The sequence below is a fragment of the Mastacembelus armatus genome, chromosome 2 (assembly GCF_900324485.2).
Source record: "Mastacembelus armatus chromosome 2, fMasArm1.2, whole genome shotgun sequence".
NCBI classification, from domain to species: Eukaryota; Metazoa; Chordata; class Actinopteri; order Synbranchiformes; family Mastacembelidae; genus Mastacembelus; species Mastacembelus armatus.
In genome coordinates this window covers 3,776,188-3,802,050 of record NC_046634.1, presented here as the reverse complement: position 1 = coordinate 3,802,050, position 25,863 = coordinate 3,776,188, and the positions used below count along the sequence as shown (strand labels likewise).

The window sequence follows — 25,863 nt, the reverse complement described above, 5'->3', positions numbered from 1 at the left end:
GAAATAACATCAGAGTACGAGGAGAAAGAGACACCAGGACAGTAACACAAATGTTTCCATCAGAGCGCAGGGTGTTTTCTCTCTCAAGCACACATGTAGAACAAAAGTTGCTAAAGCCTAACTCGACTACTAAACTTTCATAGGATTTGCAAACTTTTGCACAGAGGTTAGAAAACTTGCTGTACTGGATATAATGTCACTTTTTAAATCTAGTGCTGTTTGCAGTTGTTTTTATGCATTTTTTTAAATGTTTGCCACTGTATTTTATACAATACAACACTCAACAGCTAATTTGAATGTTTCTGTTCTTAACTATATTGAAAGAACTATGTTGTGTAAATAGATGGGCAAATGCACAGTTGTACAAATCATTAAAGAGAATGCATACAGATCAAAAGTGTTTATTGTGAATAATATTGTACTTCGTGTAGCTGATTCACTGGATATCTGAGGTGGTGTGAACATTTAAACAAGGGATCCACTGAACAGCTCCAACCATTTATTCATGATCTCGGCATATGGATGGGGATGGATGGATAGATGGATGATTTTGTCTTTACGAGAAGAGAATATCAACTCATTATAATTTAGTAGTTGAATAAATAAGAACTTGAATAAAGAATAAATCGAAATAATTTACTTTCACTGACATGACTGCACCCACCATCTCAGGCTTCAGTACACTTCAGGTAAAATCAAAGTGTATTTGGGCGCGGGGGGCAGCTGGTTTTAGGCGAATTCACTTATAAAGACTTGAGATGTATCAAATATAATACATTCTTTTCTACAGTATTGGGTATAGGTAGAGGTGGAAAACATGGCTGTGTTTATATTGAAACATGAAAGCAAAAGGTTTTAACAAGTTGTGCTATGCCGCCTTCAATATGGTGTAGAAATGAGACAACGGTTTGATGTTGTCGGGTATCAGAAAGGAAAGTGTTAGTTGGATAAAAGGAGAGACGGAGGGAGTGACAGCCAGTGACATGGAAGGTGTTTTAGACAAAGAGTGAACACAGCGAGTCATAATAAATATTAGAAATCGGATCTAAATATCGATAATAAGAATGATGTGGAATGAAGTTCACACCGCGGGTCAGTAGGCGGCGGTAAAGCAACTTTGGCGAGGCTGCAAGCTGCCATGAGGAAATGGAAGAGGAAGAGAGGATCCACTTCCTCCCATAAATCCCTTCGGAGAACGTCACTTCCTCTTTGACAGTCGGCGGAGCCAGACGGAAGAGCCGCAGCGACCCGCGGAGACAGAGGAGACACACTCGGCTTTAGTTGGACGGTCGGACCGCGTAGATGGACGTGGCGGCGGAGGATGGCGGCTAGCTAACCGGCTAACCGGCTGGGCAGTTAGCAGACGGACGCCACGTGTGAGAGTCGCGGTCACGTCAGGGCGAGTTGTCCAACATGTATATGAAAGAAAACGACTCTCTGTACCTTTGTCGTTGTCACGACCATAACAAGAAAGGTCTAGAGAGGCCGGGGGGGAAGACACGGGGTTCATAGTCAGGTGCAGTAATTGTTTTCGTGTTTTTCATGTTTTGATGAAGGTTCGGAGCACGGGGGACGGGGGGACACCCGGCGGCCAGATCCAGACGGAGTCGTCGACCTCCAGGAAAGGACGTCGCTGAGCGGTGAGTGTTAGAATAAAGGACAGCGTATATCGTAAGGTGTGGGTTTGTAGTTCTGAAAGTGTTTGTTCAGACAAACTAGTTTAGGTCAATGCATTGGAACATTTGAGTAGCACATACATGTTATACCTTTATCTGCAGTCATCTCCTAGCCTTAGTCATGTCAGTAGCCCAGTCAGTTAACTATGTCAGTGTTTGTTTCTTTCCAAATCATATGCAGTCAATGTATTTCAGTAGAGGTAGATGAGCAAAGGTTTAGAAAGTGTTAAGACTCAAGGGAAAGAACAGTGTAGGAGAGGGTGTGAATAGATGTGCTATTTGTGATGTTTGTTCTTTCTAATAAACTGACATGTAAAATCTGACTCTTTTGTCCTTGTCATTGTAACTAACTGTAGCATGAGACAGCAATGTGGGTAGTAAAGGGTTAACTTTCTAATTATGTGGGAAAGAAGGGGGTTGTGTTGGTAGAGAACACAAATGTGTGTTTGTGTTTCTCATTGTTTGTGAGCATCATGTGCCCCTCATTTATCAGGCAAACAAAAACCTTAATTTGAAGAAGCAGTAATTAGATAAACAGATGAGATAAGTGTAAATCATCTTTATTGGTGGAACAAATGTTAACAGTTTGACATTGCAGGATCCATTCACAGGCCTTTTGGTTCCTGCCCATGGAACATTGAAAAAAGGAAAAGAACTTCAATAAAAACTGAAGTGTCTAAAAGTGGAAGATGTTTGTTTGTTCAGACAATTTAAAAAAAATTAAATGTTACTCTAAAGTTAAACTTAAAAGCACTACTTTTTTAGGTGAAAAAGTGCTAAAATACTGCTTTTTGAAGTGTCACATTCAAGTCAAATCACTTCACAACAACACACAGACCTTTAAGTCCAAAAGTTGCAAAGTCATTTCACTTCAATGCACAAAGCTGCTTCATCCAAATCAAACTCATCTTTGCTCTGGACTGCAACGCTGACAAAGTAGCAAACATCCAAGTCAAGTCACTTTGCAACCACAGGTACACTTCCTGCTCTTTGTGTCACAAAAATGACTTCACTTCAATGGCTGTTCCTTTGTCATCCAAAGCAAACACTTATTTTTGTAAGGCAAGCATGAAGAGTCCAGGAAACCTGAAATGAAAAAAGTTTAATTTTACTGGATTGGTGTTGATAAGAGGGTGAAATGTTTACTTTATCTGTGATATTGACAATTATCTCCACATGTAATAAAATACAAAACATGTTTCTAAACACTGCTCGTCATGTACTCACTTTAATAAAAGTTACTTTGCAAACAAGCAGTTTACAAGGTAGCCAACAGCTCCTCCAGGCCTCGTTATTTTACCTGAAAAACAAAAATATTATTTCCGGAAGAGGAAGCCTCAGCTACAATCCTGAGACAAAGGAAACGGGGAGGGAAAAAAACTCAACTGCACGTCTCTGAAATTAGAAACAATTAATTATTAAATTAGCTTTATTAAGCTGCTCCAAACAAAACACCTGCACAGTTCGTGAGACTGCTGACGACTCCACAACAGCCCCGCTGTCGGAAGTACAGACTACATTTATTCCTTCCGCCCGTGACGGACACATCCGGTGCCTTGTCACGTTCAAGACACAAACCCCGCCCTCCTCTACAACAAAAAGGGAAAACCACGTTATTTCTGCTTCTCTCGTCTGTAAAACAAACAAAGATCTCCGTCCACAACCGCCATTAAAAACATGCGGGGACTCCGGGTCTGCTGCGCGACTCCAACCCGCTTCAGCACCTGAAACAAACTCCGTTAACACCTGCTACAAACATTTAGCTCCGACGATAAACACACACTCTGCCTTCTCCGCCGACCTGTAGGAAACAAACACATTAAACAAAGAAACACTCCTCACAAACCGCCAGCCCCGGACTCCAAAACTGACGCTGTTTGCCGTCGTCCCGCAGTCACACCTGTAAACCAAAAACCAAACCAAACTTTCACGCCGGTCTCGTCCTCAGCGGAACGAACAGCCCGAACTCTGCAAACAAAACACAACAGGTCAGGAACAAGTTCAACTGAGCGTCGACTCGTCAAACGATCGACCAGCTCACGCCGAACGTCCTGACCCCGTCTGAACCTGGACCTTAAATGAAACCGGCCCGCCTTCCCGCAGACGCTTAAATAGACGCACAGCCACGTGATTGAGACGCCGTCCAATCGCACGCGAATCCTTTCTACGCATGCGCCGAAGTGATTTGTCGGTCGTGAACGAAACGGCTCTGAGAGTAGGCTGTTTGACGTGAAGGACGGGAGCCGGCTATGTCAATGGCCAAACTAAGGCAGAACGTAGAGTCTGCAAGACTAAAATCTCACATAGATCTGGCTTGTAAATAGTGAAACGTTTGTTTTTGCACTTTCTCATTTATTTTTGTATCGCTCTGTAGAGTGTATAAATAAAGGTGGACTTATATAATCAACAGTTCATATAGTGCATGTTTTTTTATATTAGTGTTGGTAATAAATGAATTTAAGCACCAAAAAATCTGAAGAGCCACGGAAAGAGCCGTCTCTTTAGTGAGCTGAGCCAAAAGAGACGGAAATCACATGACTAATGCGTCGCACGTTTTCCACATTACTGATTATCTCTCGGCCACGCCCCGGTTCCTGATTGGGAGCCGCTTTGTTTCTCTCTTTCTCTCTCTGCAGTGTCTATTTGTTATTTATTGTTGCTGTTCTCTTCTCTCTCCTCTGTCCACTCACCCCAACCGTCGAGGCAGATGGCCGCCCAGACTGAGCCCGGTTCTGCTGGAGGTTTCTGCTGTCGCCAAGTGCTTGCTCATAAGGGATTTGTTGGGTTTTTAGTTTTTGTAAAGTGCCTTGAGATGATTTGTATTGTGATTTGGTGCTATACAAATAAAACTGAATTGAATTGAATATGTCATTTCAGGGCACTTTACAAAAACTAAAAACCCAACAAATCCCTTATGAGCAAGCACTTGGCGACAGCAGAAACCTCCAGCAGAACCGGGCTCAGTCTGGGCGGCCATCTGCCTCGACGGTTGGGGTGAGTGGACAGAGGAGAGAGAAGAGAACAGCAACAATAAACAACAAATAGACACTGCAGGTTGGTGGGGCCAGTAACTGCACATCAGCAATATACAGCTCCAGGACCAGGGACACCTGCAGAAGGTACAGAGAGAGCGAGAGAGAGAGAGAGAATGCATTGCACACTCCTGCATCCTGACGGGAAACATCACGACCTGGTTGCAATTGAAGGAAAGATGAATGCGGCCAAGTACAGAGATATCCTGGAAGAAAACCTCTTCCAGAGTGCTCAGGACCTCAGACTGGGCCGAAGGTTCACCTTTCAACAGGACAATGACCCTAAGCACACAGCTAAAATAACAAAGGAGTGGCTTCGGAACAACTCTGTGACCGTTCTTGACTGGCCCAGCCAAAGCCCTGACCTAAACCCAATTGAGCTTCTCTGGAGAGACCTGAAAATGGCTGTCCACCAACGTTCACCATCCAACCTGACAGAACTGGAGAGGATCTGCAAGGAAGAATAGCAGAGGATCCCCAAATCCAGGTGTGAAAAACTTGTTGCATCATTCCCAAGAAGACTCATGGCTGTACTAGCTCAAAAGGGTGCTTCTACTCAATACTGAGCACAGGGTCTGAATACTTATGACCATGTGATATTTCAGTTTTTCTTTTTTAATAAATTTGCAAAAAATTCTACATTTCTGTTTTTTTCTGTCAAGATGGGGTGCTGAGTGTACATTAATGAGAAATAAAATGAACTTTTTTGATTTTGACAAATGGCTGCAATGACACAAAGAGTGAAAAATGTGAAGGGGTCTGAATACTTTCCGTACCCACTGTATATGTATATCTATATGTACATCTCTATGTAGCCATATAGATGTATATACACACATACATATACATACATACATTTATATGTATATATAAATATTATATATTTATATACTAGCTTATTGCCCAGTATACAGAATATATATATATATATACACGTATGTTCGATATATGACATATACATTGACCACTCAGGACTCAAACCCCTGATCCATAATCTCTTGCACAAATATATAATATATAAAATATACTTTATATATTGGATACTATAGTCGTATGTCTATAGAGAATGTATAAGTGGCTGGATAGCTCAGTGCTTTGTGCCACTGCCTTTGGTGCAACAGATTGTGGATCAGGGGTTCAAGTCCTGACTGGTCAATGAAAAAACACAAAACAAATGCTACGGCAAGGGGGAGCCAGGACGCCCGGTTGGTGGGGGAGTAATGTCCCCCCCACCCAAGATTAGGTAACAAGTCTCCTAAATTTAAACTTAAACTGAAGATGGCTACTGAAGTGTGATGAAGATGAAGACCAGAAGACTAAAGAAGATGAAGGCATGCCCCCAACAAAAGAAGAGAAACAGAATTGAGAGAGCATGAACAAGACTTGTTACCTAATCTTGGGTAGAGGGGATGACATTACTCCCCTGGCTCTAATTGGAGATGATTAGATGTGCATATAATTTTATATGCATACAGAAAGTCTTACATACTTTTGTATGTATAATATGTTATGTTACAGGAATATATAAGTAATAGTGTAAATAAATTTTCTATAACATATGTAAAGGGGGCATTACTCCCACTCCCAACCAGGTATCCTGGCTCCCCCTTGCCATAGCATTTGTTTTGTATCTTTTCATTGACCAGTCAGGACTCGAACCCCTGTTCCACAATCTCTTGCACCAAAGGCAGTGGCACGAAGCACTGAGCTATCCAGCCACCTATAAATGCTATGTAGACATACCACTATAGTATCCAATGTATAATGTATATTTTAAGATAAGAAGCAGAAGATAAATGTAGATAATTTTTTTGGATATATGTTGAATCATTTTTTTCTTTAATCTTTAACGCAGGAATCTTACAATCCACAATAATATATCTTACTATAGCCACAATAAAATATCCTGTTTGATGCTGTTCTTCATCTGAAGCAGTCTGATGAGTCAATCTGAAATTATTTCGTAACGTTTGTGCTACATGAAAAGACACACACACTCATCCATATATGCACATACAGAGTGGCTGGATAGCTCAGTGTTTTGTGCCGCTGCCTTTGGTGCAAGAGATTGTGGATCAGGGGTTTGAGTCCTGAGTAGTCAATGTATATACTATAAATCGAACATACATATATTTATGTTCTGTATACTGGGCAATAAGCTAGTATATAAATATATAATATTTATATGTACATAAAAATGTATGTATGTATATGTATGTGTGTATATACATCTATATGGCTACATAGAGATGTACATATAGATATACATATACAGTGGGTACAGAAAGTATTCAGACCCCTTCACATTTTTCACTCTTTGTGTCATTGCAGCCATTTGTCAAAATCAAAAAAGTTCATTTTATTTCTCATTAATGTACACTCAGCACCCCATCTTGACAGAAAAAAACAGAAATGTAGAATTTTTTGCAAATTTATTAAAAAAGAAAAACTGAAATATCACATGGTCATAAGTATTCAGACCCTGTGCTCAGTATTGAGTAGAAGCACCCTTTTGAGCTAGTACAGCCATGAGTCTTCTTGGGAATGATGCAACAAGTTTTTCACACCTGGATTTGGGGATCCTCTGCTATTCTTCCTTGCAGATCCTCTCCAGTTCTGTCAGGTTGGATGGTGAACGTTGGTGGACAGCCATTTTCAGGTCTCTCCAGAGAAGCTCAATTGGGTTTAGGTCAGGGCTTTGGCTGGGCCAGTCAAGAACGGTCACAGAGTTGTTCCGAAGCCACTCCTTTGTTATTTTAGCTGTGTGCTTAGGGTCATTGTCCTGTTGAAAGGTGAACCTTCGGCCCAGTCTGAGGTCCTGAGCACTCTGGAAGAGGTTTTCTTCCAGGATATCTCTGTACTTGGCCGCATTCATCTTTCCTTCAATTGCAACCAGGTCGTGATGTTTCCCGTCAGGATGCAGGAGTGTGCAATGCATTCTCTCTCTCTCTCTCTCTGTCTAATCTCTCTGTCTCTCTCTCTTTCTCTGTCGCGTTTCTCTTCAAAGAAGAGAGGGGGGGGCGGGGCGGAGTTACACACACAGCAAACACACGAACAGGAGGGAGGGACCAAAACACAAACGGACTGGAAAGGTAAAAAAAAGTTGAGAAAATGAGTGACAACAGAAAACGCAGCAAAATCTGGACACATTTCAATTACATTGACCAAACTAAGGCAGAACGTAGAGTCTGCAAGACTAAAATCTCACATAGATCTGGCTTCTAAATAGTGAAACGTTTGATTTTGCACTTTCTCATTTATTTTTTTATCGCTCTGTAGAGTGTATAAATAAAGGTGGACTTATATAATCAGCAGTGCAGTTTTTAACATTATTGTTGGTAATAAATGAATTTAAGCACCAAAAAATCTGAAGAGCCACCGAAAAACGCTCTTTTCAGCGAGCCTAGTCAAAAAAGCCGGAATTCCCATCACTAACTTCCACATTACTGATTATCTCTCGGCCACGCCCCGGCTCCTGATTGGGAGCCGCTTTGTTTGTCTCTCTTTCTCTCTCTCTCTCTCTCTCTCTCTCTCTCTCACTCTCTCGTTCTCTCTCTCTCTCTCTCTCTCTCTCTCTCTCTGTACCTTCTGCAGGTGTCCCTGGTCCTGGAGCTGTATATTGCTGATGTGCAGTTACTGGCCCCACCAACCTGCAGTGTCTATTTGTTGTTTATTGTTGTTGTTCTCTTCTCTCTCCTCTGTCCACTCACCCCAACCGTTCGAGGCAGATGGCCGCCCAGACTGAGCCCGGTTCTGCTGGAGGTTTCTGCTGTCGCCAAGTGCTTGCTCATAAGGGATTTGTTGGGTTTTTAGTTTTTGTAAAGTGCCTTGAGATGATTTGTATTGTGTAATGTGGTGACATCTGCTGGTCAGAGACTAGAGTCAGGGGCTAGAAACTTGCATGTGGTAGGTCAAGTCCTGTCCAAAGCTAAGCTGAATGAAGTACACTAACAGATCTTGGTCACATTAGCTTTGTTTGTTTGTTTGTTTGTGTGTTAGTCATACAGGCTTTTATTTCCTTAAGACAAGGTGGTTTGTTTCATCAGGTTTTGTAGTAACATTAACTAATACGGTGCTTCAACAGTAACATCGGCAAAGGTGAGAATGTGTAAGGTGAAGGAAGTCGGTCGTAGCACAGAAGAGGAATATTTCATTGAAATGACATATTCAATTCAATTCAATTTTATTTGTATAGCACCAAATCACAATACAAATCATCAGGGACACCTGCAGAAGGTACAGAGAGAGAGAGAGAGAGAGTAAGAGAAAGAGAGAGAGAGAGAGAGAGAGAAAGCGGCTCCCAATCAGGAACCGGGGCGTGGCCGAGAGCTAATCAGTAATGTGGAAGTTAGTGATGGGAATTCCGGCTTTTTTGACTAGGCTCGCTGAAAAGAGCGTTTTTCGGTGGCTCTTCAGATTTTTTGGTGCTTAAATTAATTTGTTACCAACAATAATGTAAAACTATGTGCAACTAATGTAAAAAACATGCACTATATGAACTGTTGATTATATAAGTCCACCTTTATTTATACACTCTACAGAGCGATAAAAAAATGAATTAGAAAGTGCAAAAACAAACGTTCAACTATTTACAAGCCAGATCTATGTGAGATTTTAGTCTTGCAGACTCTACGTTCTGCCTTAGTTTGGTCAATGTAATTGAAATGTGTCCAGATTTTGCTGCGTTTTCTGTTGTCACTCATTTTCTCAACTTTTTTTTACATTTCCAGTCCGTTTGTGTTTTGGTCCCTCCCTCCTGTTCGTGTATTTGCTGTGTGCTGTGTGTGTAACTCCGCCCCCCCCTCTGCTCAGCGCAGACAGAGACGCCACACATGTCAATCAAATGTGGATTGAAGAGAAAAGCGACAGAGAGAGAGAGAGAGAGAGAGAGAGAGAGAGAGAATCAAAGCGGCTCCCAATCAGGAGCCTTATTTCTGAGGCCATTGTGGACTGAGAAACAAGGAAATGAATGATGTCTGATATCTGACGTTCATGTATTTGTCACCTGACACCCGACACACATTATTGATTCATGGGATCATAATTAATTAGTGGTCTTTGATTCTTGTAGATGTGTGTAGTGTTATTGTGTATATAATGTAAAGTGTGATTGTAAATAAATACTTTCGAAAATTATATCAACATGTTGATTTTGTGTTATACTCTGCCACAAATCGTTCATCGTTCACAGCTCAGGCTGTGTGGCGAGCTGTACACTCGTTCTCGCATCGGTCCCTCGTTCATTTGTCACGTGACAGCTACCAAGTCACCGTGGCGCTGTTAAACAACAATGGCAGGGAGGATGCAGGACACGAGTCACTTTATTGTGGTGTGTATTTGCTTTCCTAGGTTTTCACATGGTCTGAATTGCTTGTGGCATTTTGTGTATTATAATATGTCAGCTGAAGCAAACCATGTTGTCTTCAGTATGTAGTGTTTGAGAACCGCGGCCATTTTTACAACGCCCACAAGAGGGCTACAGCGCCACCTGCTGTAAAATGAACGAAATGACTCAAAATGATTGGTTCAATTTACTGTTCGAGAGTTAAAGATCCGAGTCAGTCAAAAGAATCGAATTTCCCATCTCTAGTGGGAGGCAGCCAGCAGCCTGATCGAGGGGATCTGCCTGACCCTGCAGCGACAGCCAATCATCTCCTTCCTCCCACATCTTCGATCACTGATCAACGTCTGCGTCAACCTGGTAAGGAAAAAAAGAGGACACAGACTTATCAGGTTTGGATTGGATTTTTAGCTTTTATTTTTGTGCATTGTCAGGTGATGGGTGTGGTTGGACCGTCCAGTGTGGCAGACGGCTTACCTCTGCTGCACCTCAGCCCATACCTTTCTCCTCCATTGCCCTTCAGCACAGCAGTGGTGCGGCTGGTGGCCCTGCAGATCCAGGTAGACTTCAATTATACTCATCTGACTTCATCAAAACTGTGTTCCTAAATAATATGTTCCATACGCCCACTATCAGGGCTAACTTCTGTTTCCTCCTTTTCCACCATCCTAGGCCTTAAAGGATGATTTCCCTCTCAGTCATGTGATCTCACCTTCCACCAATCAGGAGAGGCGTGAGGGGATGCTGCTCAACCTGCTCATTCCCTTTGTATTGACAATGGGGTCTGGAAGCAAAGGTACAGACTTTTTTCTGATTTGAGGCAGTTCATGAATAGTTTTTATGAAATCAATTTGGATGGTATCTAATATGCATCGTATCTAACTTATATTTGCATTTTGTCAAGATTTATTTATTCACATGAAGTTTATTTCTGGTCTAGTGGCAGCATGCGGTCTTTTAAGTGTTCTGTTTCTGGTCTGCACTGTTATTGCTGGTTACCTTGTAAACAGATTTGAAATCTGAGGGACGATCTAGTATAAACACGTCCGTTCACCTACCGTATAATGAAACTATGTTGTAAAATCAATGACTTTGATCCGTGCAGGTTGTTCCTCCATAAAATGACATTGTCGATCCCACAGTAGGTCTTTATAGAGACACTCTGTGATTGAAATGGCCAAAAAGCAATAGCAGATCGGCTGTACCTGGGCGTCTGTGGTGTTTTCTTTGCAGACAGCCCCCACCTGGAGCAGCCCGAGATCTTCCTGCTGCTGCAGACAGTCATCAATATCCTTTTGCCTCCTCGGATCATCTCCGCCTCTCGCACCAATAACTTCATGCTGGATGCTTCCCCAGCTCACTGCTCCACCCCCGGCGACACAGGGAAGGATCTGCACAGAGAAGGTTTAGCCGAGTCCACCAGTCAGGCTGCATATCTGGGTATGAACGAGAAATGACATCAGCTGATGGCTTTTCTTGTTCCCACCACTTTCTCTTCTAATCCTCTTGCCTTCTTTCTTCCCTGTCCAGCTCTGAAGGTGGTGCTGGTTTGCTTCGAGCGCTCGTTAGGGAACCAGTGGTACCGCTTGAGCCTGCAGGTAAAAGAGATGGCTCTGCGGAAGGTGGGCGGCCTGGCCTTCTGGGACTTCGTTGACTTCATTGTCCGAACCCGCATCCCTATCTTTGTCCTACTGAGACCATTCATACAGAGCAAGGTAAAGGAGTCAAATATCGACGTTAGAACCTGTTAATCGACAGGTTCTAACATCACCATAAATGCAGCGATCCTCGGGCCGGTCTCAGAAATGTCATGCGTTTTGCAGTTGTTGACCCAGCCTGCCGACTCCCGTCACCACATCGCCGATCAGCTGGAGCGACGCTTCATCCCACGGCCTCTCTGCAAGAGCTCCCTGTTTGCAGAGTTCAACAATGAACTGAAGATCCTTAAGGAGGCTGTGCACAGCGGCTCTGGTCAGACATTTGCTCCAAAAATAAAAAACTTACTGAATATACTGAATTACAATTCGTGTTTATTTTCCATTTTACCTACCACCACCCAACAGCTTACCAGGGCAAAACATCTGTCAGCACCGTGGGCACCTCTACGTCAGCATATCGCCTCAGTTTGGCCACGATGTCACGCTCCAACACAGGCACCAGCACAGTTTGGGAGCAGGACAGCCAACCGTCACGACAGCCCTCCCAGGACACGCTCAGTCGCACTGACGAGGACGACGAAGAGAGTCAGTATCCTTCCCCGTTTTATTTGCCGTTTCTTTTGGTCCATATTCTATTGGAACAGAACTCACTGCCCTCGATCCTCCTGTGTCTAGATGACTCTATGAGCATTCCCAGTGTGGTGAGCGAGCACGAGGCCTTCCTGCCAAGGGTGACATCACAGCACCGTTTCTCCAGCCACGCCACCGGCTCAGCAGCCTCGCACCCTGAGGCCCCCCGCGCCACAATGTTGCCGAGTCACAGGTAATATTAGTCAAACCGCTTTTTCAAATGTTTTCCTCAGTAATTCACAAACAATTTATGAAACAATGTTTTGATATGATGGCCTGGATCTGTTTGTTCTATAGTTGATGATTTTGTACCTGGTGTTCAGGCAGAGCCTGAAGTGGAGCCAGAGGTTTCACACAAAGTATGAAATGCGATCATACAAAGATATGTAGCCTGACAGTTATAAGTGTTGATCGTGGTGCGAGAATATTAGTTTTTTTGTGTTAACGTACAATTCTGATCTTGACTTGTTTATGGAATATGTACAATTAATATTTTGAAAAGGATCAAGCAGCTGTATCCCACAGCCACAGACATTTTTTTCTGTGTATTTCTCTGTTGATTTATAGTGTTTTTTTGTTTGTTTGTTTGTTTTTTACATAGACAGTAAGAATAGTGGGATGTGAAAAATATGCTGCAATTTTGCTAGCTGAGATCAGAGGGATGGCTTCCTACCCTCATAAGAAAGGTGCTCAGCGTGGTGACGCATCTCGACGACACGCCCTAAACTCCCGTTCTCCCCCTTCGCCCCCCTTTTTACAGTGAACCCAATGTGCTAGATGAGTCCCAGGGCCTTCTGCAGGAGGGTAACCTCTCTAGGTACAGTGGCCCTCTCTCTCTCTGTGTCCCGTCGGTGCGTTCTTGCATCTGTTTGCCAGGGGGAGGGGCATCACCTCGGGACGGCCTATTATTTCAGGCCGCCTCGCCGTCGATCACTCATCCGCATCCAAATCGCCTTGGCCCATCACACCTCCCCCACCCTCTCACTTTCCTGTCTATCTCTTTCTGTGTGGGTCCAATGTGATTGTCTCTGTCCCACCAACCCCCACCCTCCCACTTCCTTTTGAGCACTGACCCTCATGGTCTCAGCTCATCTGCTGTGCTATCTAACCAGCCCCCTTCCTAAAAATCTAAAGAGGGCCCTTCAGCCCCAGGGCCAGGGAGCTCTGTCTCTTCTTCTGTGTTAGCTGTGAGTCTTTACAGTTGATGTGCCATCACCAAAGTCAGCCTCTCTCCCATAGTGTTTCATACTGTTTACGTGTCTCTCAGGCTTCTCGCTAATCAAATTGGGCATCCTACTGTGGATACCAATCTGTAGGGACAAGGGGGAACTGGGTTGGCAACCATAATGACACTTTTGTTGTATTTTTTTTTTTTTTGGTCCTGTTTTATGAAATTGAGAAATGGATGTCAAATCTGTCTAACCCCTATCCTACAATTCAATTCAATTCAATTCAATTCAATTTTATTTGTATAGCGCCAAATCACAATACAAATCATCTCAAGGCACTTTACAAAAACTAAAACTAAAAACCCAACAATAGGGTAGGGGAGCTCAGTGCACCGATGGTCCTCGGGCAGTCTAGGCCTATAGCAGCATAACTAACTAAGGGATGGTTCAGGGTTGCCTGAAGCCAGCCCTAACTATATGCTTTGTCAAAGAGGAAGGTTTTAAGTCTAGCCTTCAAAAGGAATGAAGGGGGGATTTAAAAAACTAGACACCTCCAGTTATTAGTACAAAAGTTTCTTTTCTCTGCGTTGCTACTCCAGCCCCTACTGTCCCCTGTTGTGTTTTCGGTGTATGAATCATGGCAATCTGCCCCGACCGGGCATCTTGTAGCAGAGTGTTTGTGTTGTGTATGGGTATATGTTGAAGTTAAATGTCGTCAATAGGCAGAGCTGGGGATGCGGTGGCCTTGTGGTTCCTTCGCCGCTACGTACTTCTGCATCTTTGTGTTTGTGTCCATCTCTGTGATTGAACCAGGGTGGCCAGCGTGCAGAGTGAACCGGGCCAGCAGAACCTCCTGATACAACCTCCATTAGGAAGAAAGCGTGGCCTCAGACAGGTGAGACGCCATCATCGTCCGTCATCTTTTATACAAGCACAAACACGCATACATGCATTGAGGATAATATGGTGGATTTATAGATGTATCATGGTCATCGAGCAAGTGCAAAGGCTTTGGAATAATTGTGTTTGTGTAAACGTGGTAGTGTGGAAACAATTCTCTATACCTAGTTGCTGTTACTTGTGAGTTCTCTGCAGATACGACGCCCCCTGCTGTGGATTCCAAAGAATGAACCATGAGGTCGATCTGGAGCGAGATTTTCCACAACCCGCAGGAGCATCCAGCCCAAAAACAAACCACTGGGTAACAACCTTCACATGTGTCTGAGAGTTAGCGACAGTAAGGATCAGTGAAAATCTGAAACGATTTAGTTTTACATTTTAAAAAGGGATGAGGCTACACTTATCCCACACTTCAGATCGAGAGCACAGGCCAAAGGTGGACTGATAAAAATTGATATTTAGTGTCTGTGTGCAGATTTGAACTGACCTGCTTCACCCCTCCACAACCTCTGTGTTTGTTCCTGTGCTGTTTGTTGTATCACCTGTCTTCAAACTGACTCTTCTCACTCTGTTCTGTCTCATGCCCTGTTTCGAAAAAAAGAAACTTTATTGGACTGTGACCTCCTAGTCCTTGCCTAGCCCTCCTGTCCCATCCCCGCCTCCATTCTGTTTGGTGGTGCTGATGTGTTAACGAGTTGCGAGATGACGCTGTCATCTCTGTTTTGACCACTCGTGCACGTGTGCCCACAGCGCACGGAGACCAAAAGAGGTCGGTGACCTTTACAGACAATCAAGCCCAGCAGGCGTCCGTGGGGAAAGGCAAGCCCCTGACTGCCAGCGTCGCGGCCCCTTCAAAGTCTCCCACGCCGGAGGTCACGTCCACTCCCACGGTCAGCGCCGACCTCCACGGCCCTGCAAACAAGCAGGTAGGAGACAATATAAGGGGTACGCTCACTTGAATTTGATGCATTTTCCAGTATCTTAAACCTGTTAATATGGAGACGAAAAGCACTCATGAAAAAATGCAAATCTTTAGTTGGATAACTACAGACAATATGCTTTCATTAAACAAACTGAACAAGGAACAGGAGAAGAGAGAGCAGAGGGCGTCCTCAGCAGCCTCTCCCCTCCACCCTCCATCTCCAGGCCCTCCACCCCAACACCCCCATCCGGGACGTGCTCCCCGCTGCCTCTTTCCCGAACCTGCTCCCCTGTCCCTTTATCCCCCACCTCCTCCCTCCACCGCTCCCGGTGCTGGGTACTGCGCCCGCCCCGGGCCCTCCGCCACCACCAGCGCTGCCGTCGACCCCGCTTCTTCCTCCGCCTCCTCCGGGGCCATCCGGGATCAGAGAAAGCCCCGGGAACGAGGACACGGCGGCACTCCGTCCACGCTGTGACGCCCTGCTGCGGTTCAGCGAGGACGACGGCACAGAGAATCCCCTCCTCACCCCCCTGTTGACCTGGACCTGGATGAGTCCCGTGTTTGATGAGGCGACAGGTAGATTGATTCTCTAGTTATTCTATTCTCAGGCAATGACCTTAATGTATAACATAGTTTATTTTTCTGTTATGTTATGTCATCAGTGGTGTTAATGATGACATAAATAAAGATCAGACATTATCAAGTGATTAATATATTGAAGTTAAACATATGTATAGTGAGAGTAGAGTATATACATCTAAGAAGAAGATGCAAAGTTTATTGTATGATATACATGTAGTGTATATTGTATACATCATATACAACAGTCTGGAGATTAGTCATCCAAAGAATGGATTTTTATAAGAAAATATAAGATTTAATTATCGATAATCAAATCAATCAGTATTAATTAAAGTTTATTGTACTTGAATTTAAGTACTATATTAAAGTTTGTATTAGTGATGTTGTCTTATTCCTTATAACTCATTTCACCGGTGAAGCAATGTGTCATCATTAGCTGTGTTTAACATTATGTGAAGATACAATCATATCTTGTGTGTAGTCTTTACAATAGTAAAGTGGACTTATGCATATGGGTTGAGTTTTTCACGCTTTTTTGAAGAAGCGTTACTGTTCCCTTGAAATGTGCCATTTCTGTCTAATTATGTAACTGTGTTTGTGTGTAGCTACAGGAATATATGATATACAATAAACGTCATATTTACGATATCAGCGTTGGGTGCATTTTTTGTCCTTTTTTAAAATCATAACTTCAATAACTAAACCATGAATGTTTTTTTGCCAGATCATTTATAGCTTCTCAAAGTGTCCAAATTGATCCAAACAGAGGTCTTTGATTTGACAGCCAAACAAAGTCTTGGTATCGTCTCTGCCATAGACATTAAATGTTGTTTGGAAAGTTCCAATATCGCATAGACGTGTAATCTTAGACGTCGACCAGCAGATGTCGCCATAGTTGATTTGTCCAGCAGATGGCGCCCTTGTTGACCGGCCAACGCTTGGAAACCGTGAACTTCTTTGTGTCCTTAAAAAGGAAGAGGCCCTTCCTTAAAAAAAGTTTCATTTCATCGTAATTCTTGTACATAGAGAGAGCTTAGTGAACCGGAGTCAAATCGCAATCTTGGCCCATAAAGCGGAATGTGATAATAACAGGCTACGGACGGGACCATTGGATCTTCAGTATGAATGGCGTCTGGAAATGTATGTTAGTCGGATAAACGGAGAGACGGGGGGAGTGACAGCCAGTGACATGGAAGGTGTTTTAGACAAAGAGTGAACACAGCGAGTCATAATAAATATTAGAAATCGGATCTAAATATAGATAATAAGAATAATGTGGAATGAAGTTCACACCGCGGGTCAGTAGGCGGCGGTAAAGCAACTTTGGCGAGGCTGCAAGCTGCCATGAGGAAATGGAAGAGGAAGAGAGGATCCACTTCCTCCCATAAATCCCTTCGGAGAACGTCACTTCCTCTTTGACATTCGGCGGAGCCAGACGGAAGAGCCGCAGCGACCCGCGTTTGGCTCAGTAACGGCGGAGATTCGGTGTCGGCGGCGGCTCGTCGTGTGGCGGAGACAGAGGAGACACACTCGGCTTTAGTTGGACGGTCGGACCGCGTAGATGGACGTGGCGGCGGAGGATGGCGGCTAGCTAACCGGCTAACCGGCTGGGCAGTTAGCAGACGGACGCCACGTGTGAGAGTCGCGGTCACGTCAGGGCGAGTTGTCCAACATGTATATGAAAGAAAACGACTCTCTGTACCTTTGTCGTTGTCACGACAATAACAAGAAAGGTCTAGAGAGGCCGGGGGGGAAGACACGGGGTTCATAGTCAGGTGCAGTAATTGTTTTCGTGTTTTTCATGTTTTGATGAAGGTTCGGAGCACGGGGGACGGAGGGACACCCGGCGGCCAGATCCAGACGGAGTCGTCGACCTCCAGGAAAGGACGTCGCTGAGCGGTGAGTGTTAGAATAAAGGACAGCGTATATCGTAAGGTGTGGGTTTGTAGTTCTGAAAGTGTTTGTTCAGACAAACTAGTTTAGGTCAATGCATTGGAACATTTGAGTAGCACATACATGTTATACCTTTATCTGCAGTCATCTCCTAGCCTTAGTCATGTCAGTAGCCCAGTCAGTTAACTATGTCAGTGGTTGTTTCTTTCCAAATCATATGCAGTCAATGTAATTCAGTAGAGGTAGATGTGATAGATGAGCAAAGGTTTAGAAAAGTGTTAAGACTCAAGGGAAAGAACAGTGTAGGAGAGGGTGTGAATAGATGTGCTACTTGTGATGTTTGTTCTTTCTAATAAAGTGACATGTAAAATCTGACTCTCTTGTCCTCATCATTGTAACTAACTGTAGCATGAGACAGCAATGTGAGTGGGAAAGAAGGGAGTTGTGGTGGTAGAGAACAGAAATGTGTCTTTCATTGTTTGTGAGCATCATGTGCCCCTCATTTATATCTGACAACAAACAAAAACCTTAATTTGAAGAAGCAGTAATTACATAAGCAGATGGGATAAGTGTAAATAGTCTTTATTGGTGGAACAAATGTTAACAGTTTGTTGTCCTTGCAGGATCCATTCAGAGGCCTTTTGGTTCCTGCTGCTGCCCCAGAGAGAAAAAAAAAGGTATCCTGAATATGGAACATACTAAAGGAAAATAACTAATAAAAACTGAAGTGTCTAAAAGTGGAAGAAGTCTTTTTTGTGTCTTTGTGTAAGAAAAATGAAGTTAAGCATTTGACTTAAGTTTAACATTGACTTAAAACTTTATTAACTTAGAAAGTGCTTTTTGAAGTGTCACATTCAAGTCAAATCACTTCACAACAACACACAGACCTTTAAGTCCAAAAGTTGCAAAGTCATTTCACTTCAATGCACAAAGCTGCTTCATCCAAATCGAACTCATCTTTGCTCTGGACTGCAACACTGACAAAGTAACAAACATCCAAGTCAAGTCACTTTGCAACCACAGGTAAACTTCCTGCTCTTTGTGTTGCAAAGATGACTTCACTTTAATGGCTGTTCCTTTGTCATCCAAAGCAAACGTTTTTAAGGCAAGCATGAAGAGTCCAGGAAACCTGAAATGAAAAAAAAAAAAAGTTTGTTACTATGGGTTGGGGTTGATAAGAGAAATGTTTAATTCATCTTTGATATTGATAATCATCTCCACATGTAATAAAATACAAAACATGTTTCTAAATACTGCTTGTCTTGTACTCACTTTAATAAAAATTACCTTGCAAACAAGCAGTTTACAAGGTAGCCAACAGCTTCTCCAGGCCTCGTTATTTTACCTGAAAAACAAAAATAGTATTTCCGGGAGAGGAAGCCTCAGCTACAATCTTGAGACAAAGGAAACGGAGAAAAATAAACTAAACTGCTCCGTCGCACGTCTATGAAATTAAAAATAATTTATGAATTAAATTATTATCCTCCACAACAGCCCCGCCCGGAAGTCGGAAGTTCAGACTACATTTATTCCTTCCGCCCGTGACGACACATCCGGTGCCTTGTCACGTTCAAGACACAAACCCCGCCCTCCTCAACAGCAAAAAAGAAAAACCACGTTATTTCTGCTTCTCTTGTCTGTAAAACAAACAAAGATCTCCGTCCACAACCGCCATTAAAAACATGCGGGGACTCCGGGTCTGCTGCGCGACTCCAACCCGCTTCAGCACCTGAAACAAACTCCGTTAACACCTGCTACAAACATTTAGCTCCGACGATAAGCACACACTCTGCCTTCTCCGCCGACCTGTAGGAAACAAACACATTAAACAAATAAACACTCCTCACAAACCGCCAGCCCCGGACTCCAAAACTGACGCTGTTTGTCGTCGTCCCGCAGTCACACCTGTAAACCAAAAACCAAACCAAACTTTCACGCCGGTCTCGTCCTCAGCGGAACGAACAGCCCGAACTCTGCAAAAAAAACACAACAGGTCAGAAACAAGTTCAACTGAGCGTCGACTCGTCAAACGATCGACCAGTTCACGCCGAACGTACTGAAACCGTCTGAACCTGGACCTTAAATGAGACCGGCCTGCCTTCCCGCAGACGCTTAAATAGACGCACAGCCACGTGATTGAGACGCCGTCCAATCGCACGCGAATCTTTCTACGCATGCGCCGAAGTGATGTGTCGGTCGTTAACAAAACGGCTCTGAGAGTAGGCTGTTTGACGTGAACGAAGGGAGCCGGCAATGTCAATGACCAAACTAAGGCAGAACGTAGAGTCTGCAAGACTAAAATCTCACATAGATCTGGCTTGTAAATAGTTAAACGTTTGTTTTTGCACTTTCTCATTTATTTTTGTATCGCTCTGTAGAGTGTATAAATAAAGGTGGACTTATATAATCAACAGTTCATATAGTGCATGTTTTTTTATATTAGTGTTGGTAATAAATGAATTTAAGCACCAAAAAATCTGAAGAGCCACGGAAAGAGCCGTCTCTTTAGTGAGCTGAGCCAAAAGAGACGGAAATCACATGACTAATGCGTCGCACGTTTTCCACATTACTGTTTATCTCTCGGCCACGCCCCGGCTCCTGATTGGGGGCCGCTTTGTCTCTCTCTCTCTCTCTCTCTCTCTCTCTCTCTCTCTCTCTCTCTGTCGCTTTTCTCTTCAATCCGCATTTGATTGACATGTGTGGCGTCTCTGTCTGCGCTGAGCGGAGAGGGGAGGGGCGGAGTTACACACACAGCAAACACACGAACAGAAAACGCAGAAAAATCTGGACACATTTCAATTACATTGACCAAACTAAGGCAGAGCGTAGAGTCTGCAAGACTAAAATCTCATATAGATCTGGCTTCTAAATAGTTAAACGTTTGTTTTTGCACTTTCTAATTCATTTTTTATCACTCTGTAGAGTGTATAAATAAAGGTGGATTTATATAATAAACTGTGCATTTTTTTTGCATTATTGTTGGTAATAAATGAATTTAAGCACCAAAAAATCTGAAGAGCCACGGAAAGACCCGGCTCTTTTGATGAGCTGAGCCAAAGTAACCAGTTCTCTAAAAACAGCCGGAAATCACATGACTAATGCGCCGCACGTTTTCCACATTACTGATTATCTCTCGGCCACGCCCCGGTTCCTGATTGGGAGCCGCTTTGTCTCTCTCTCTCTCTCTCTCTCTCTCTCTCTCTCTGTACCTTCTGCAGGTGTCCCTGGTCCTGGAGCTGTATATTGCTGATGTGCAGTTACTGGCCCCACCAACCTGCAGTGTCTATTTGTTGTTTATTGTTGCTGTTCTCTTCTCTCTCCTCTGTCCACTCACCCCAACCGGTCGAGGCAGATGGCCGCCCAGACTGAGCCCGGTTCTGCTGGAGGTTTCTGCTGTCGCCAAGTGCTTGCTCATAAGGGATTTGTTGGGTTTTTAGTTTTTGTAAAGTGCCTTGAGATGATTTGTATTGTGATTTGGTGCTATACAAATAAAACTGAATTGAATTGAATATGTCATTTCAATGAAATATTCCTCTTCTGTGCTACGACCGACTTCCTTCACCTTAAACATTCTTATCTTTGCCGAATGTTACTGTTGAAGCACCGTATTAGTTAATGTTACTACAAAACCTGATGAAACAAACCACCTTGTCTTAAGGAAATAAAAGCCTGTATGACTAACACACAAACAAACAAACAAACAAAGCTAATGTGACCAAGATCTGTTAGTGTACTTCATTCAGCTTAGCTTTGGACAGGACTTGACCTACCACATGCAAGTTTCTAGCTTCTGACTCTAGTCTCTGACCAGCAGATGTCACCACATTACACAATACAAATCATCTCAAGGCACTTTACAAAAACTAAAAACCCAACAAATCCCTTATGAGCAAGCACTTGGCGACAGCAGAAACCTCCAGCAGAACCGGGCTCAGTCTGGGCGGCCATCTGCCTCGACCGGTTGGGGTGAGTGGACAGAGGAGAGAGAAGAGAACAACAACAATAAACAACAAATAGACACTGCAGGTTGGTGGGGCCAGTAACTGCACATCAGCAATATACAGCTCCAGGACCAGAGACACCTGCAAAAGGTACAGAGAGAGCGAGAGAGAAACAAAGTTAGTGACAATCAATACATATATATGAGGAGGATGGGAGTTTAATATGTGTCAGGAAAATAACACAATAATGTAATATGTGGAGAAGTTGTGGTGAAAAGTGAAACGTGAATGATAAACATTTTTGGGTCATGTACTGAAAGTGTGGTAAAACTGAAGCATCAGTATCAGAAGTGCTAAAAATCCGATGAGTAATGAAGAGTTGGTATAAAGGACTAAAATGAGGTGTTTAATGTGAAATAAAGTCCAAGAAATGGTTTAGTGTAGATGTGCTGTTTATTTAGGACTACACCTGTGACTATAGCCTCAGTGAGATGGCGTCATCTATAGACGTATGAAGGTCATAGGGTCAGGTGCAATGAGGCTCTTGAAGGGGCGTGGCCGAGAGATAATCAGTAATGTGGAAAACGTTTGACGCATTAGTCATGTGATTTCCGGCTGTTTTTAGAGAAATGGTTCTTTTGGCTCGGATCACCAAAAGAGCCGGGTCTTTCCGTGGCTTTTCAGATTTTGTGGTGCTTAAATTCATTTATTACCAACAATAATGCAAAAAAAATGCACAGTTTATTATATAAATCCACCTTTATTTATACACTCTACAGAGCGATAAAAAATGAATTAGAAAGTGCAAAAACAAACGTTTAACTATTTAGAAGCCAGATCTATATGAGATTTTAGTCTTGCAGACTCTACGCTCTGCCTTAGTTTGGTCAATGTAATTGAAATGTGTCCAGATTTTGCTGCGTTTTCTGTTCGTGTGTTTGCTGTGTAACTCCGCCCCTCCCCTCTCTGCTCAGCGCAGACAGAGACGCCACACATGTCAATCAAATGCGGATTGAAGAGAAAAGCGACAGAGAGAGAGAGAGAGAGAGAGAGAGAGAGAGAGAAAGAAACAAAGCGGCCCCCAATCAGGAGCCGGGGCGTGGCCGAGAGATAATCAGTAACGTGGAAAACGTGCGACGCATTAGTCATGTGATTTCCGTCTCTTTTGGCTCAGCTCACTAAAGAGACGGCTCTTTCCGTGGCTCTTCAGATTTTTTGGTGCTTAAATTCATTTATTACCAACACTAATATAAAAAAACATGCACTATATGAACTGTTGATTATATAAGTCCACCTTTATTTATACACTCTACAGAGCGATAAAAAAATAAATGAGAAAGTGCAAAAACAAACGTTTCACTATTTACAAGCCAGATCTATGTGAGATTTTAGTCTTGCAGACTCTACGTTCTGCCTTAGTTTGGTCATTGACATAGCCGGCTCCCGTCCTTCACGTCAAACAGCCTACTCTCAGAGCCGTTTCGTTAACGACCGACACATCCCTACGGCGCATGCGCAGAAAGATTCGCGTGCGATTGGACGGCGTCTCAATCACGTGGCTGTGCGTCTATTTAAGCGTCTGCGGGAAGGCGGGCCGGTTTCATTTAAGGTCCAGGTTCAGACGGGTTCAGTACGTTCGGCGTGAGCTGGTCGATCGTTTGACGAGTCGATGCTCAGTTGAACTTGTTTCTGACCTGTTGTGTTTTGTTTGCAGAGTTCGGGCTGTTCGTTCCGCTGAGGACGAGACCGGCGTGAAAGTTTGGTTTGGTTTTTGGTTTACAGGTGTGACTGCGGGACGACGGCAAACAGCGTCAGTTTTGGAGTCCGGGGCTGGCGGTTTGTGAGGAGTGTTTCTTTGTTTAATGTGTTTGTTTCCTACAGGTCGGCGGAGAAGGCAGAGTGTGTGTTTATCGTCGGAGCTAAATGTTTGTAGCAGGTGTTAACGGAGTTTGTTTCAGGTGCTGAAGCGGGTTGGAGTCGCGCAGCAGACCCGGAGTCCCCGCATGTTTTTAATGGCGGTTGTGAACGGAGATCTTTCTTTGTTTTACAGACGAGAGAAGCAGAAATAACGTGGTTTTTCTTTTTTGCTGTAGAGGAGGGCGGGGTTTGTGTCTTGAACGTGACAAGGCACCGGATGTGTCGTCACGGGCGGAAGGAATGAATGTAGTCTGAACTTCCGACTTCCGGGCGGGGCTGTTGTGGAGGATAATAATTTAATTCATAAATTATTTTTAATTTCATAGACGTGCGACGGAGCAGTTTAGTTTATTTTTCTCCGTTTCCTTTGTCTCAGGATTGTAACTGAGGCTTCCTCTCCTGGAAATACTGTTTTTGTTTTTCAGGTAAAATAAGGAGGCCTGGAGAAGCTGTTGGCTACCTTGTAAACTGCTTGTTTGCAAGGTAATTTTTATTAAAGTGAGTACAAGACGAGCAGTATTTAGAAACATGTTTTGTATTTTATTACATGTGGAGATGATTATCAATATCAAAGATGAATTAAACATTTCTCTTATCAACCCCAACCCATAGTAAAATTAAACTTTTTTTTTTTTTTTTCATTTCAGGTTTCCTGGACTCTTCATGCTTGCCTTAAAAACGTTTGCTTTGGATGACAAAGGAACAGCCATTGTGATGAAGTCATCTTTGCAACACTAAGAGCAGGAAGTGTACCTGTGGTTGCAAAGTAACTTCACTTGGATGTTTGCTACTTTGTCAGTGTTGCAGTCCAGAGCAAAGATGAGTTCGATTTGGATGAAGCAGCTTTGTGCATTGAAGTGAAATGACTTTGCAACTTTTGGACTTAAAGGTCTGTGTGTTGTTGTGAAGTGATTTGACTTGAATGTGACACTTCAAAAAGCATTTTAAGTTAATAAAGTTTTAAGTCAATGTTAAACTTAAGTCAAACGTTTCTTCTTACAAAGACACAAAAAAGACTTCTTTCTCTTTTAGACACTTCAGTTTTTATTAAAGTTCTTTTCCTTTAGTATGTTCCATATTCAGGATACCTTTTTTTTCTCTCTGGGGCAGCAGCAGGAACCAAAAGGCCTCTGAATGGATCCTGCAAGGACAACAAACTGTTAACATTTGTTCCACCAATAAAGACTATTTACACTTATCCCATCTGCTTATGTAATTACTGTTTCTTCAAATTAAGGTTTTTGTTTGTTGCCAGATATAAATGAGGGGCACATGATGCTCACAAACAATGAAAGACACATTTCTGTTCTCTACCACCACAACTCCCTTCTTTCCCACTCATGCTACAGTTAGTTACAAAGATGAGGACAAGAGAGTCAGATTTAAATGTCACTTTATTAGAAAGAACAAACATCACAAGTAGCACATCTATTCACACCCTCTCCTACACTGTTCTTTCCCTTGAGTCCTAACACTTTTCTAAACCTTTGCTCATCTATCACATTTACCTCTACTGAAATACATTGACTGCATATGATTTGGAAAGAAACAAACACTGACATAGTTAACTGACTGGGCTACTGACATGACTAAGGCTAGGAGATGACTGCAGATAAAGGTATAACATGTATGTGCTACTCAAATGTTCCAATGCATTGACCTAAACTAGTTTGTCTGAACAAACACTTTCAGAACTACAAACCCACACCTTACGATATACGCTGTCCTTTATTCTAACACTCACCGCTCAGCGACGTCCTTTCCTGGAGGTCGACGACTCCGTCTGGATCTGGCCGCCGGGTGTCCCCCCGTCCCCCGTGCTCCGAACCTTCATGAAAACATGAAAAACACGAAAACAATTACTGCACCTGACTATGAACCCCGTGTCTTCCCCCCGGCCTCTCTAGACCTTTCTTGTTATTGTCGTGACAACGACAAAGGTACAGAGAGTCGTTTTCTTTCATATACATGTTGGACAACTCGCCCTGACGTGACCGCGACTCTCACACGTGGCGTCCGTCTGCTAACTGCCCAGCCGGTTAGCCGGTTAGCTAGCCGCCATCCTCCGCCGCCACGTCCATCTACGCGGTCCGACCGTCCAACTAAAGCCGAGTGTGTCTCCTCTGTCTCCGCCACACGACGAGCCGCCGCCGACACCGAATCTCCGCCGTTACTGAGCCAAACGCGGGTCGCTGCGGCTCT

At 43.4% G+C, this 25,863-nt stretch overlaps 4 long non-coding RNA genes across 4 annotated transcripts; 2 read left to right on the top strand and 2 right to left on the bottom strand.

Annotated features, from left to right (window-relative positions):
* Positions 1-2,220: 2,220 nt before the first annotated feature.
* On the bottom strand, positions 2,221-3,738 carry LOC117152724 (uncharacterized). Its single transcript, XR_004463224.1, has 2 exons — positions 2,904-3,738; positions 2,221-2,762 (listed from the first exon to the last, which is right to left on the bottom strand). It is a non-coding gene; the product is annotated as an uncharacterized LOC117152724 (long non-coding RNA).
* A 6,255-nt stretch (positions 3,739-9,993) lies between these two features.
* Positions 9,994-10,761, top strand: LOC113127538 (uncharacterized). The gene is made up of 3 exons (XR_003295445.1): positions 9,994-10,037; positions 10,484-10,609; positions 10,722-10,761. It is a non-coding gene; the product is annotated as an uncharacterized LOC113127538 (long non-coding RNA).
* A 6,727-nt stretch (positions 10,762-17,488) lies between these two features.
* Positions 17,489-18,468, top strand: LOC113127533 (uncharacterized). The gene is made up of 3 exons (XR_003295439.1): positions 17,489-17,545; positions 17,726-17,809; positions 18,427-18,468. It is a non-coding gene; the product is annotated as an uncharacterized LOC113127533 (long non-coding RNA).
* A 6,213-nt stretch (positions 18,469-24,681) lies between these two features.
* LOC113127539 (uncharacterized) lies at positions 24,682-25,720 on the bottom strand. The gene is made up of 2 exons (XR_003295446.2): positions 25,406-25,720; positions 24,682-24,802 (listed from the first exon to the last, which is right to left on the bottom strand). It is a non-coding gene; the product is annotated as an uncharacterized LOC113127539 (long non-coding RNA).
* Between the last annotated feature and the right edge of the window lie 143 nt (positions 25,721-25,863).